Genomic DNA, 14119 nt, shown 5'->3' with positions numbered 1-14119 from the left:
TAAAGAAATTCTCTGGCCTGCTTTGTTTGACTGTAGGTCATAAGACCCCCATTCCAGAAAGGGTCCTGCCTTATACCCAGAAGGACGGAACACTGTACAGAAAAGCCAAAAATAATCTAAACAGAGTTTGCTCACTCACTCAATTAGCATTCGATCAGACCCATTTGGTCCAATCATAGTATCTATTAGATTGGTGCAGAAGTAATTGCAATTTTTGCCATTAAAAACCACAATGACTTTTCCACCAACTGAATACACGGTGGTCCATATTTTTTTGAACCTAAGCATGAAAATGGACCGTTTCCCGGCGTCTTCGGGTTTTCATTCTGAAGGCTCCTGGATTACATAAAGCTATGATCAAGTATGTTTGTATGCCTTTTCTACTATGAAACTGCCTTTTGTCAGTTGATTTTCAGCAAACCTTCGTAGGATGAAGGAGAGGTTTGTCCTTGGCCCCTGCAATACCTAAAGGTATGACTATTGTGGCAGCTGCTCCAAGCATCATGTTTTGCCAGCAGACTCACACACACTAAGTTTATTTCAGCCACAGCAAGTACCAGGGCCCGCTACGGAAAGTTCCCTTGTTCCAGGCTGTTCTATGGAGAATTGGAACCTGGGGGAAATGCAACAGTTTTCTTTCCCTTTGGGGTAGATCTCAAATTTTTTCCATTCGGGTTAGGTGCCCTGAATTTTTTTCCATTCAGCCAAACTAGTGAACAGTCAAAGACAGCGCCTGCAGGCGGGCGTGGCTGGGCAGAGACCTGCGGGGCGTGGCCCGGGACCAGGTGGGGCGTGGAGAGGATTTGAAGAGCGTGGCCTAGGAAGAGATGGGGCGTGGCAAGCGCCCACGGGGCGTGTCCCAGGAGTCAGTGTGGGCGTGGCCTCGGGACGGGGGTAGGGAGAAGACCAGAGGGGAGGGCGAAGTGGGCGGGAACAGGGAAGGCGGAAAAGGCCCCAGAAGTTGGCCTGGCGGAAGGTCCCAGGGTAGAAGGCGGCGCGTTGTGACCCGAGGTAAGGCGCCTAGGAGTCGGAGCGGGAGGTGGAGCTGCGGGCCCAGCAGGAAGAGTTGCGCCCGACGGCGGGTTCCTTGCGGCCGGGGCTCGCTGCAGAGTTCCTCGCGAGATTCCTGCGGGAAGGAAGGATTTTCCAGCCGCTGGCGCTGAGGCCCTGCCGCCTCTCCCCAAGTGCTTGAGGGAAGTTGCCGAGAGCGCCGGTCCCGTGCGGCGCCAGCTACCTGTGGCTCAGGGCAGTGCCCGGGGGCGTCGTCGGGTAGCTGTGCTGGGTGAGGGCGGTTGTTCCCTGCTAAATCTCCTTTCCTTTAATTTTTTTTTTTTTTTTTTTAAATTCGGGGTTCTCGCTTTGCTACCGAGGCAGGAGTACATTTGGCAGGATCACAACTCACTGCAGCCTCGACCTCCTGGGCTCAGGCGAACCTCCTGCCGCAGCCTCCCGAATAGCTGCGACTACAGGCATGTGCCACCATGCCCGGCTACTTTTTGTATTTTTTGTAGAGACTGCTTTCGAGCTCCTGGGCTCAATCTGCCTCCTAAAGTGCTGGGGGTACAGGTCTATATTTTTTACAGTTAGTGAAAGCTAATCACCAGGGGTCATATGTCTGAGTCCTGTGCACTTCTCACTTAATCCACTCTGCAGCTCTGTGAAGGAATCTCGTGATACCGACAAAGCTAAGGTACAGAAAAGCTAAGCCACACTGCTGGAAAGTTTAGAGATGGAAAGAAAGTTTAGAGGTGGAGTCTTTCTGACTCCACAGCCTGTGCTGTTACCCTCTTAGACCACCTCATTCTTTGCACATCACAAGTCAGTGGGAACTAAAGGTATACTCTTACACAGGCAGTAAGAGGGGTTGCCGATTTAAATAACTTTGAACCCAGAATGAGTAGAACCTAATTCGAATTCTGGTTCCAGCTCAGTGACTTTCAACAAGTTGCTTTTCTTTTGCTTTTTTTTTTTTTTTTTTTTTTAAAGACTGGGGCTCACTCTGTCACCCACGCTGGAGTGCAGTGGTGCCATCACAGCTCACCGCAACCTTCACTTCCCCGGTTCAAATGATCCTCCCAGCTCAGCCTCCTACAGATGCACACCACCAAGCCTGGCTAGTTTTTATTTTCTGTTTTATTTTTTGTATTTTTGGTAGAGACGGGATTTTGCCATTTTGCCCAGGCTGATGTCAAACTCCTGGGCTCAAGCATCTGCCTGCCTGGGCCTCCCAAAGTGCTAGGATTACAGGCACGAGACACTGCGCCTGGCCTGCCTGTGTTTTCCAGTTTTAGTATATGTGCTGCCGAAGCGAGCACGCCTGCCTGTCTTTTCTAGACACATTAAGGTAAGTGGTCTCAGGCCGCGTGCAGCGATTCAGGCTTGTAATCCTGGCACTTTGAAAGGCTGAGGCGGGTGGGTCACTTGAGGCCAGGAGTTCGAGACCAGCCTGGCCAACATGGTGAAACCCTTTCTCTACAAAAAATTAGCTGGGCGTGGTGGCAGGTACACCTGAATCCCAGCTACTGGAGAGGCTGAGGCAGGAGGCAGGAGAATTGCTTGAACCTAGGAGGCAGAGGTGGCCGTGAGCTGAGGTCGCATCACTGCACTCCAGCCTGGGCAACAGAGCAAGACATTGTCTCAAAAAAAAAAAAAAAAGAAAAGATAAGTGTTCTCTAGGTCTCTAATAGATCTAATAATCTATGGATTTATGAAGATAAGATTATGTTTTTATCATTTAATGATACTTTGAGCTATTTTTTTTCTTTTTTAATTGGGCAGCCCTCGAACCAGAATAGATTGAGAGGGTCTTCCTATTTTGGGTCCAATTTGGTGCTGAAATTACAAGGTAGTCAGGAAGGGTCTGTTTATTCAGTTGAAAAATCAATAAATATGTATTTTAGAGGTCAGTGGGGGCGGATCCATCCAGAAGGGTGGCTAGTGAGACAGGAGGAAAATCAGGACCCTGGTTATTTTGGAGGGACTTACTGAAAGATCAGTTTCACTGGGCAAATTTCCCCTTCTTGATGAAGAACGGAAGATACCCTGAATATGGCTGAAGTGAGAAGCATTTCTGAAAAAGAATGCAATTTAATACACTTTGAAGTGTCAGTAAATTTTGAGCCAAATAGGATCGGAGAGCAAGAGAACACAAAAATAGATCATTTAGAATCTGGAGAAGCACATGCCCATGTACTCAGTGCCAGGGCTTGGCCATAGGGTCCCTGTGACTATTTTAAGTAGAGTAAGTGGCCCTGATGCCAGGGTTTTAGAGACTGCTCTCGGACTGAAGCTTAGAGACAAAGCAATGAACTGTATCGCGTGAGAGGAGCTTGGTAAATGTCCACCTTTGCTTCCATGTGCTCCAGAGTGTTAATACAGGAGGAATGTTTATCCTCAAATATCTTCTTTTTGAAATATTTATTTATTTATTTATTTTTGTAGAGATGGGGTTCTGGTTTTATTGCCCAGGCTGGTCTTGAACTCCTGGGCTCAAGTGATCCTCCCACCTTGGCCCACCAGTGTTGAGATTATAGGCATGCGCCACGGCACCAGCCAATGTCAAATCTATTAAATGCCTCAGTAAGCCATAGAGTAACAATACTGAGAATTTCTGATCAAGCTCTAGTCTGCCCAGTATCCCTGTGAATTTGACTGAGATAGTTGTTGAATATTTTTCATACATCAAATGTGGCTTCATTCTGTTTTCTTTAGCTGCTGTTTCGAGTGTATTTTCAGTGGTCCAGGTTTTCCTAATAAGCTTTTTTTTGTTGTTTTTGGTGGCAAGGTCTCACTCTGTTGCCCAGATTGGAGTGCACTGGTGCTATCTCTGCTCACTGCAACCTCCACCTCCCGGGTTTAAGCGATTCTCCTGCCTCTGCCTCCCGAGCAGCTGAAACTGCAAGCACACACTACCATGCTCAGCTAAGTTTTTTTGTATTTTAGGTAGAGATGGGATTTCATCCTGTTGATCAGGCTGGTCTCGAACTCCTGACCTCAGATGATCTGCCCACCTCATCCTTCCAAGGTGCTGGGATTACAGGCATGAGCCAGCACAGCCAGCCCTTAATAAGACTTTTATAACAAAAGGCTTCTCATTCATAGACGTCCTCTCTTACTTAAAAAAAAAAAAAAAAAAGAAAAAAAAGAAAAAGAAAGTATCTGGTTCCATTTGGCATAAACTGGCTCTGTGGTTCTACCTATTTTGTCAAAACAGTAACCACTGAGTAGAAATACCTCTTTGCCTGCTCTGTGTGGGAGCTGTGTTAGCCATTTCCCTGTCCCCTTCCAGGTAGGTATGTCCACGTGACTTGTTTGGCCAATGAAAGACAAGTGGAGTGACCTGTGTCACTTCCAGGTAAAAGCGTGTGAAAAGCCAGTGAAAGATCTGTCACAATCGCTTTCCCTCTGCCACAGTGACCATCCAGATAGAGGCAGCGCTGTCATCCCGGGTCATAGAAAGAGGACAGTGAGCGGAGCCCCCTTCCATACTGTGTTAGACATATATGATGAGCTAGAAATAAACTTTTGTTGTGTTCAGACCCTGAGATTTGGCGATTTATGTGTTACTGTGGTCTGCCTGGTCGAGCCTGCGTAGTGAATATTATCAGATAAGCCATGTTTTTGGGGATTTCTGGCTCAGGTTTACCAGACACCTTTGGAGCATCAGGGAGGGTGCTGAAAGAGGCTTGTCCTGTGAATTGTGCTTCTTTTACTGTGTGGGAGTTGGCAGGTGTGCTGTTCCCATCATACCCCAGTCCGCTTTGTGATTTTAATCAAAATTGGCAAAAATGGCATTAGATGTTTAATTATATTCTGTAAGGGCAGACCATGTTAAAGTGTAAAATACGTAAAGCCTCGGTGCGTGGAAGGGATAGGAATCAAGGCTTTCATTTTTACTTTGAAAAACACAATTTATATATTTTTAACAATTTTCAGTGCACTTCCAAGTTTTCCACTACAGAGGAATGTTCGTGGGTGAGCTGTGAAAAGATGATTCTTCCCAAATGCAGTTATCAGTGGATGCATTTCAGAAATTATTTTGTCACTGAAGGACATTTGAAATGAATCATCCATACTTACCATTGACTAATACATTTTTTTTCAGGCAGTTTCAAGGAGTATTTTAAATATGATTTCCCAGCTATCTGATTTCGGATCTAAGAGTATCAGACTTAGGTTTTGCTATGAATGTCCTGGGGGCGATGTGTTCACTCTTTTATTCTGAGTTAAACAGAAGTGAAGCAGGGAGCATTGTGCTTTGGGCAGAGCTGTGCTGCATTCTTAAGGGACGCTGGCTATAAATCCAGTCTCCTTAGAGGTTAGCAATCAAAGTTCTCCCCCTCTCATACTCAGGCAAGTGATATGATGATGATAAATTGCTTGGACATGACTGCCCCAAGCACTAGTGTGATGAATTGTGTTGTTCAGGGCAGGACCGAAGATCTCCTGTTGTCAGTCTGTAATGTTAAGTATTGGCAGTATTCGTAAATAGCCTTTTGCCAGTGGTGGTCTCTGCTTTACATATTAAATTCTCTGTTTTCACAGGTTGTGGTTCGTAGTCATCTGTGTCCCCCACTGAATTCACTTACATAATCAGCCTTTCTTTTTTTTCTCCTGTTCCCTACTCCTTAAAAGGGTGGGATATGCGCACTTGTATATGGTAAACATTCAATTCTTTCTTCACAGAAACCGTTAAAATGTAATTATTAGTTGTTTTTGTTAAAAGTAATAGCAGCTTATCTTGCTTATCTTGCAGTGGCTTAATTGGGTAATATTTGGCGTTTGAAAAGCACTTTGAAGAGAATATTGGTAAATATTGTTAATTTCATGCTCTTTTGTGTACCTGAAATCCCATTGTGACCACAAAATTCTTAGTTTATTGTGTACCCACAAAATTTCTTTCCTGATGTGGCTTACTGTTTTCAAAATTATATGTGTATTGATTTTAAAAAATATTTTAAATATTTTCATAAACTCTCAAAGTTATCTCATGTTTATACCTTCCCAAGTCTACATGTCTCATCTACATTCCTTGTATACCTGAAAGGTTAAATGTTATCAGTCTTGCTCTCTAAAAGTTTGGAGGACAGATAAAGCCTGGCCATGTAATTGAATAGTTGAAATAAAGATTTATTTGGTCAGAGTCCATACACTGAGCTGTCATCTGATTGTCATCAGAATTTGTTTAAAAGGGTTAGGTTGGCCAGGCATGGTGGCTCATGCCTGTAATCCCAGCACTTTGGGAGTCCAAGGCAGGAGGATTGCTTGAGCCCAGGAGTTCAAGACCAGCCTGGACAACATAGTGAGATGCCCCATCTCACTAAGTGATTCTCTTGTCTCAGCCTCCTGAGTAGCTGGAACTACAGGTGCACACCACCTCACCCAGCTAATTTTCTTTTTGTATATTTGATAGAGACAGGGTTTCATCATGTTGATCAGGCTGGCCTCGAACTCATGACCTCAGGTGATCTGCCCACCTCAGCCTTCCAAAGTGCTAGGATTACTGGCATGAGCCAACATGCCAGGCCCTTAATAAGACTTTTATAACAAAAGGTTTCTCATTCATAGACATCCTCTCTTAAAAAAAAAAAAAAAAAAAAGAAGAAAAAAGAAGAAAAATCAAATGTCTATTAAATAAGTAAATAAATAAATAGTTAGATTGTCTCTCATGTGCCTGGCCAGCTCTTTTGACAGATTTTCTTCTCTCTTTATGAATTCAGAGCCCCCAGGCCACGCGTGGTGTCTCACACCTGTAATCCTAGCACTTTGGAAGGCCAAGGTGGGTGGATCACTTGAGGTCAGGAGTTTGAGACCAGCTTGGTCAACATGGCAAAACTCTGTCTCTACTAAAAACACAAAAATCAGCCAGGTGCACGCCTGTAATTCTAGCTACTCGGGAGATTGAGGCAGGAGAATGGTTTAAATCTGGGAGGCGAAGGTTGCAGCGAGCCAAGATTGTGCAATTGAATTCCAGCCTAGGTAACAGAGCGAGACTATGTCTCAGGGGAAAAAAAAAAAAAAGAAAAAATTCAGAGCCCCCAGGCATAATTAAGGGCCTTTTCTGTAGCTTCCATTAGATAACCTTTGTTACTTACTATATTTATTTGCTGGGTCTGCCCTCACAGAGTACCACAAACTGGGTGGCCTAAACCACAGTTTTATTTTCTCACGGTTTTGGCAGCTGGAAGTCCCAGATCAAGGGGTCAGCAGGATGGCCTCTCCTGAGGCCTCTCTCTTTGGCTTGTAGATGGCTGTTTTCTCTCTGTACATGTCTGTGTGCTAACCTTTTATGGAGACACCAGTCCTATTGGATTGAGACCTACTCTATAACCATCCCATTTTAACTTAATTACCTCTGCAAAGACTCTATCTGCAAATACAACCACATCCTAAGGTGCCGAGGGTTAGGGAGACAATACACAGATTTTGAGGGAGACACAGTTGAGCCCATAATGCTACTCTACAATAGTAATGGTCTGTTTGGAAACAATGTTTTTGGAGTTATTTTCATTGATTGTTAAATTTGACCTTCCAAGTGACGACTACGCATCTTTGGAGAATCTGTTTGGTTCAGGAACTTTTTTTTTTAACTACTATTACTTGGAGGAGAGTTTAATGCTTGTGATTTTAAACATTTATGTAATTAGGTAAAAAGGGAAGCAACCTTATTAAATGAGTTGGCTATAGTTCATCTAACAGTTAAGAAAAAAATGTACATAATCAAATGTACCTTGCAGTCTGAATGACAAACATCCAAATATCTGCTGTTACAACTCACAGATATTTTTACCCAAAATTTCCTTACCAAATCAGAAGCTTACTATGATTAGTCAATGTCCTTACTTGTACCATCACAAAGGGCAAAAGGAGCCAAATGATGCTGTGGTCCTATCTCAGCTCTTTCTGTAAGGTGGTATTTTCTGCTCATCTTGCTTAAATATATTGTGTCTTATTACTGTCCCGATATTGCCGACTGAAAACAGAAAGGTCTCTGAGGAGAGATGTGAGCCTAAGAAGCTACAAAAGCTTTTTTTTTTTTTTTGAGACAATGTCTGGCTCTGTCATCCAGACTGAAGTGTAGTGGTAATTGTAGCTCACTGCAGCCTTGAGCTTCTGGGCTAAAGCGATCCTCCTGAGTAGCTGGGATTGCAGAGCTCCACACCGTGCCTGGTTCATTTAATTTTCTTGTTGTTGTTTTTTTGGACAGAAAGACCTACAGGGAACTTTATTATCTTGCTTGTATCCTCACTAGGGCACTGCCCCTTGAGAAGACCGGGTTGGCTCCTGGCACAGGTATACACCTGGTTAATTAAAAAAATTTTTTTGTAGGGATGGGGTCTCACTCTGTTGCCAGGCTGGTCTCTAACTCCAAGGCTCAAGTGATCCTCCTGCCTTGGCCTCCCAAAGTGCTGGGATCTCAGGCATGAGACACCACACCTAGCTAGCAAAGCTCTTATATTCAAAGAAATATTGGGGGATGTGAAGGCACAGAAGGCCTCAGTTTGACATCTGTCCATTCTATGATGCATACTATCTTTGATTCTGACAGGCTTTTACAGTGTTCCTTCTGAATAGAGTAATAGTTTTTTCTAGTCCTTAAAAAATCTTTTGTAGTAAATTGGTAGTTGGAACTATTAGAGGGTTGTAACATGGGTATATAAGAGTATATAGGTAAAATTTTTGGTTTTGAATGGGCTGTAAAACACTTTTCCCTTTAAAACTATTTTAAGTGGAAATTTATTGTTGAAGCTGTGTGATGGATGCGTAGGGTTCACTATACTATGCTCTCATTTGTGAATTTTTGAAAATGTCCGTATTGAAAAGTTTAAGTAGAAGTTTTTTTTTAAAGAAGAAATGGATGAAATATATGGCCTCCTGTGATGCAAAATTTGATAGTTATTTAAGGGACAGATTAAATGAGGTATGCATACCTATGTTAGACAATAGTGAGTTGAATATGGTTTTAACTACCAATCGCTCTGGAGAAAAGTATTACTGAGGCTGGGCATGGTGGGTCATGCCTGTAATCCCAGCTACTCAGGAGGCTGAGGCAGGAGAATGGCTTGAACCTGGGAGGCAGAGGTTGCAGTGAGTTGAGATCGTGCCACTGCACTGCAGCCTGGGCTAGAGAATGAGTGAGATTCTGTCTCAAAAAAAAAAAAAAAAAGAAAAAAAGAAAATTATTGTTCAAACCCTTATCCAAGAGCAGCTGGAAGACCATCTTCCCCAGTTTTGGCGTAGATTATTTGAGACATGTTTTTATTTATCCTTCTCTGGCATATGACATGCCTATTACTTCCATGAGTCAGTGTCTTTTTTCCCAGTTAGCATTTCCCAGGCTCTCAGGCTGCAGTTTCTCTAAGTTCAGTCTTTGATTTCAGAGCCTGTCTATTAGCTGTGACGCAAAGCTAATAGACAGTGAACACAGAAACTTACAAAGAGGCCATTGCCTCCAACGCACCAATACACCATGCGTGTCTAGTGCCCTCTGCCCACTACCTTCTCTAAAAACATTCTCCACTGTTCCAGGAAGGATCCTACAGGCTGACATCAAGGAAGCCATGCTCTGTCCTTGTTCTTCAAAGGACAGTGCCTCCTGAGGGGCTGGCATGGGCAGAGCCCATCCAAGTCCTCCAGCCTCCACTTCTAGGATTAGACATTGTCCTGGGCCTGTGAGTGTCGCTCACATTTCTGCATAAGCATCGGGCCTGACATAGATTCCTTTTTGGTTCTGTGCTGCTTTGAGCCTGCCCCTTTACCATTTGGTAAAGTGCATCTTCAACTGTGTGCCAAGTATTTGGAGCAGCTCAGTGCGTAAGTGGTAAAGAATTTGCTATTTCAAATACTGACATTACTGAGACTTTGACTTGCAGCCACAGTTGATCTTGAATGTTTGGGGGTGGGGAGAAGGCTCTTACAAATAGAGTTGCAGTGCGCCCTGCCCCCCCAACTATTTTTTGAGATGAAGTTGCTCTGTCACCCAGGCTGGAGTGCAGTGCTGCAATCTCGGCTAACTGCAAGGTCTGCCTCCTCCGTTCAAGCAATTCTCATGCCTCAGCCTCCCAAGTAGCTGAGATCGAAGGCACATGCCTAATGCCTGGATAGTTTTTTGTATTTTTACTAGAGACGTGTTTTCACCATGTTAGTCAGGCTGGTGCAGTGACCCTTGCTGACGTTCAAGTGTTATCTTTTCACTCTTTGCCTGTTAGTGTAGTTGGATAGACAGATCAAAATATTTCAAGCTAAAAGTTCAAGTTTAAAATATTCTCCATGAAGATTCCACATAGTTCCATTTGTTTATTGAATTTAGTTGTTAGATTTGTTATGTAAAGAACATACACAGTTTCTTAGCATTAGGAATATTTCATGGACCGTTGCTAATAGTTATTGTTGCTATGGTAAGGTCAAAAGGATTAATTTTTAAATTTTTTTTTCTTTTGATAGACCATCAGGATTGTAAAAGATATTTTTCTTCTTCTTTTTTTTTTTTTTTTTTTTTGAGACAGCGTCTCCTTCTCTTGCCCAGGCAGGAGTGCAGTGGCATGATCTCAGCTCACTGCAACCGCTGCTTCCTGGGTTCAAGCAATTCTCGTGCCTCAGCCTCCTGAGTAGCTAGGATTACAGGCATTTGCCACATGCCCAGCTAATTTTTATATTTTAGTAGAGATGGGGTTTCACCATGTTAGCTAGGCTGATCTCAAACTCCTGACCTCAGGGACGATCTGCCTGCCTCAGCCTCCCCAAGTGCTACAGATTACAGGTGTGAGCCACCATGCCAAGCTTTTTTTTTGGCAAGGTCTTGCTCGGTCACCCAGGCTGAAGTTCAGTGGTGCCATCATAGCTCACTTCATCCTTGAACTTCGGGGCTCAAGCAGTCCTCCCACCTCAGCCTCTCAAATAGCTGGGGCTACAGGTGCATGCCACCACACCTAAATTTTTTTGTTTTTTTTACTTTTGTAGAAATGAGGTTTCACTGTGTTGCTCAGCTTAATGTTTTGAACTCTTGGCCTCAAGTGATCCTCCAGCCACAGCCTCCCAAAGTGCTAAGATTACAGGTGTCAGCTCCTACAACCAGCCTGTAAAATATTTTTTATGTAGAATTTTCGTAACGCATTATATAGTGACATCAGTTTTTTTGTTAACCTATTTTCACTTCTCTTTTTTTGTGTGTTAGTAATACCTTGGTCAAAATAGGTTTACATTAATTACTATTATATATCATAACAATTTCACAACATTAGCATTGAGGACAATTTTTTAAATAAGTTGTTTCTGTACAAAGAATGATGTATTAAATTTTAGAGTTATTAACTATAAATATTGGAAATCTTTGTAAGTGGCTATATTATCTCTGACTCTAAGGTCTTGGTCCATATTCTTTATGCCATACATTGTATTTGCATATATGCCTGTGTATTATTCATGCCTGCATATTGGGCAGAAGCACCTGTGAACCAGGCCCTTGCCGTCTTTTCCTCTGTCAGCTGATCATAGGGGATTCCCCATGATGCCATCGGTGCAGGGTTGGGAGAGAAGGCAGGGTGGCAGGAGTGGAGACCACAGGCATTTGAGCCATTTCCTCATGTAACTTGCTTGTGTCTTCAGGACCTGCTTGAGCCAGATCATTTATATTACCACTTCCATTTGATGATGGAATGCTGCTGTGCACACCCCACTTTCTTGCTAGGTGCCTCAGAAAGCAACCAATTCATGATAAGCAGTTCAGGTCACTTGGTGACTTGAAGACCCATAGTCAAATGTTCAATTCCAAGTAACAGACCAAGAGCTGTCTCTCAAAAGGAGACTAGTTATCTGCAGAAGATGGCAGGGCCTTGTTCCAAAATCCTAGAGGCCTCCGCTGTGATTCACCTCTGGGGCCTGCCAAAGGCCCCAAACAGGGTTCCTGTCTGCCACTGACACCCCAAGCACCATTGGATCTGCTGGGTCATATGGCCCAAGTGGCAGAGCAGCTTGCACAGCAGCCTGGACCTGTTGCAGAGCCTTCTCCTGTTCTGGACCCCACTCAAAACTGGCAGACTTTCAGGTCACTGGATAAATGGGCGGGAGTAACACACCCAAATCAGGAATGTGTTGCCTCCAAAAATCCAAATAGGCCCACTAGGCATTGCGCCGTTTTCTTAGTTGTGCGAGGGGCCAAATGCAGCAACTTACTGTAATAGCTCTACAGGCCCCACACCACTGGACCCCTAGATATTTTACTGAGATAGAAGGCCCCTGAATTTCAGTCAGATTTATTTTCCATCCCCTGGCATGCAAATATCTCACCAATAAATCCAGTGTGTGTTACTTCTGATTCACTGGGTCTAATCAGCATTATGTTATCAATGTCACGAACCAGTGTGATATAGAAGAAAAAAGCGATCAAGTTCTCTCTGAACAAGATTATGACACAAAGCCAGAGAGTTGACACAGCCCTGAGGTACGACAGTGAAGGTATATTGCTGGCCTTGCCAGCTGAAGGCAAATTGCTTCTGGTGGACCTTTTGGGCAGGAATTGAGAAAAAGACATTTGCCAAGTCAGTGGCTGCATACTAGGTGCCAGGAGATTTATTAATTTGTTTAAGCAGTGAAGCCAACTCTGATACAGCAGCTGCAATTGGAGTCACCACTTGGTTAAGCTTATGGTAATCCACTGTCGTTCTCCAGGATCCATCTGTCTCCTGCACAGGCTAAATGGGAGAGTTGAATGGGGATGTGGTGGAATCACTACCCCTGCGTCTTTCAAGTCCTTGATGGTGGCACTAACTTCTGCAGTCCCTTCAGGGATGCAATATTGTTTTTGATTTATTTTTTTTTTCTAGGTAGTGGCAGCTCTAATGGCTTTCATTTGGCCATTTCCACCTAGTAGCCCTTACCCTACCAGTCAGGGAGCCAATGTGGAGATTCTGCCAGCTGCTAAGTATGTCTATTCAATTATGCATTCCGGCACTGGGGAAGTGACCACAGGATGAGCCTGGGGACCCTCTGGACCCATTCTAAGTCAGATGTGAGCTAAAATTATGTTAATTACCTGATCTCCTTAAGCTCCTACTTTAACTAGAGAACCATAATGATGTTTGGGGTCCCTTGGAATCAGTGTCAACTCAGAGCCAGTGTCCAGTAGTCCCTGAACAGCCTGATCATTCCTCTTTCCCCAGTGTACCGTTAGCCTGGTAAAAGGCCAGAGGTATCTCTGGGGAAGGATGGGAGAAAGATTAACAGTATAAATTGTCGGTAGTGCACTGGTGTCCTTCGTAAGGGCAACTGACCTCCCCTTCATTCAAGGGGTTTTAGGTTTGTAAACTGATTCAAGTCTGGAAAATGATTGAGAGGCTGTGATTCTCTGTTTTTGTAATTCACCTTAGTCGTTTGTCCAGTTGACCTGGAAGCTTTCTGTTTATACAAATTAAGTAAGAATGCCGTAGGCTTCCTATCAGTTTCACTTCTAGAAATACTGACTAATTAGCCAATACCAGAGCTCTACACAAGTCAGACTATTCTGATTGCTGCTTTGCTTCTGTCCCTTATAGTAACAATGCCCACGTTGTCTTCGATGGTTGGGTGTTGCCACTTGGCCCTGCCACGTTGAGATCCAATTATTCCCACTACATGTACATTTTGTAGTTGAGTGACTGTGGTTCTCACTGTAAGATCTGGCACACAAGAGCAGTCATAGGGCTCTTCGAGGATGCAGATGATCCTCTCATAAATCTATTTCACAAGGTATTATTGGTGAAGGTGAAGGACATATCTTCTGGGCCCTCCCAGCTGGGATGGGTAGCTCTAAAGTGACAAAATCGATATAGCATCTTAATCTCCCTAAGCCCTTGGATCCCTTCCTCTACATTAAACCAAGGGAGATCAGGCATTTCTAGCACACTCACAGTGGGCCGTCTTTTGATCCACATTTCAGCTAACCAAACAAATAAACTATTAGAATCTTTTCTAACTCCCTGAGTTGCAACATTAAATGCAGAGTCCCTGCTTAGTGGGCCCAAATCAGTAAGTTCAGCCTGATCCAACTTTATGTTCTGTCCATTATTATCTCACGCCCTTAATATCCATTCTCATGCCTGTTCTCCAGATTTCTGCTCATATAAATCAGAAAACTCAAGCAGTT

General features: G+C 43.7%; 1 protein-coding gene across 6 annotated transcripts in view; it reads left to right on the top strand.

The window, feature by feature from the left end:
* Positions 1-904: 904 nt before the first annotated feature.
* The window catches only part of PTER (phosphotriesterase related), a 74620-nt gene continuing 61405 nt past the window's right edge, over positions 905-14119 (top strand). For 2 of the 6 annotated variants that reach the window (XM_032243973.1, XM_032243972.1), the window contains exon 1: positions 908-1011. The gene's annotated coding sequence lies outside the window, so the exon portion shown is untranslated. Of the gene's footprint in view, positions 1012-6493; positions 6638-14119 lie in introns of those variants that run through there. The other 4 variants (XM_032243970.1, XM_032243971.1, XM_032243966.1 and 1 more) reach the window with 4 other exon arrangements.

The sequence above is a fragment of the Sapajus apella genome, unplaced genomic scaffold (assembly GCF_009761245.1).
Source record: "Sapajus apella isolate SASKATOON/1434 unplaced genomic scaffold, GSC_monkey_1.0 scaffold53, whole genome shotgun sequence".
NCBI classification, from domain to species: Eukaryota; Metazoa; Chordata; class Mammalia; order Primates; family Cebidae; genus Sapajus; species Sapajus apella.
The sequence above is the reverse complement of the archived record's forward strand: the minus strand, read 5'-3'. Positions and strand labels throughout refer to the sequence as shown.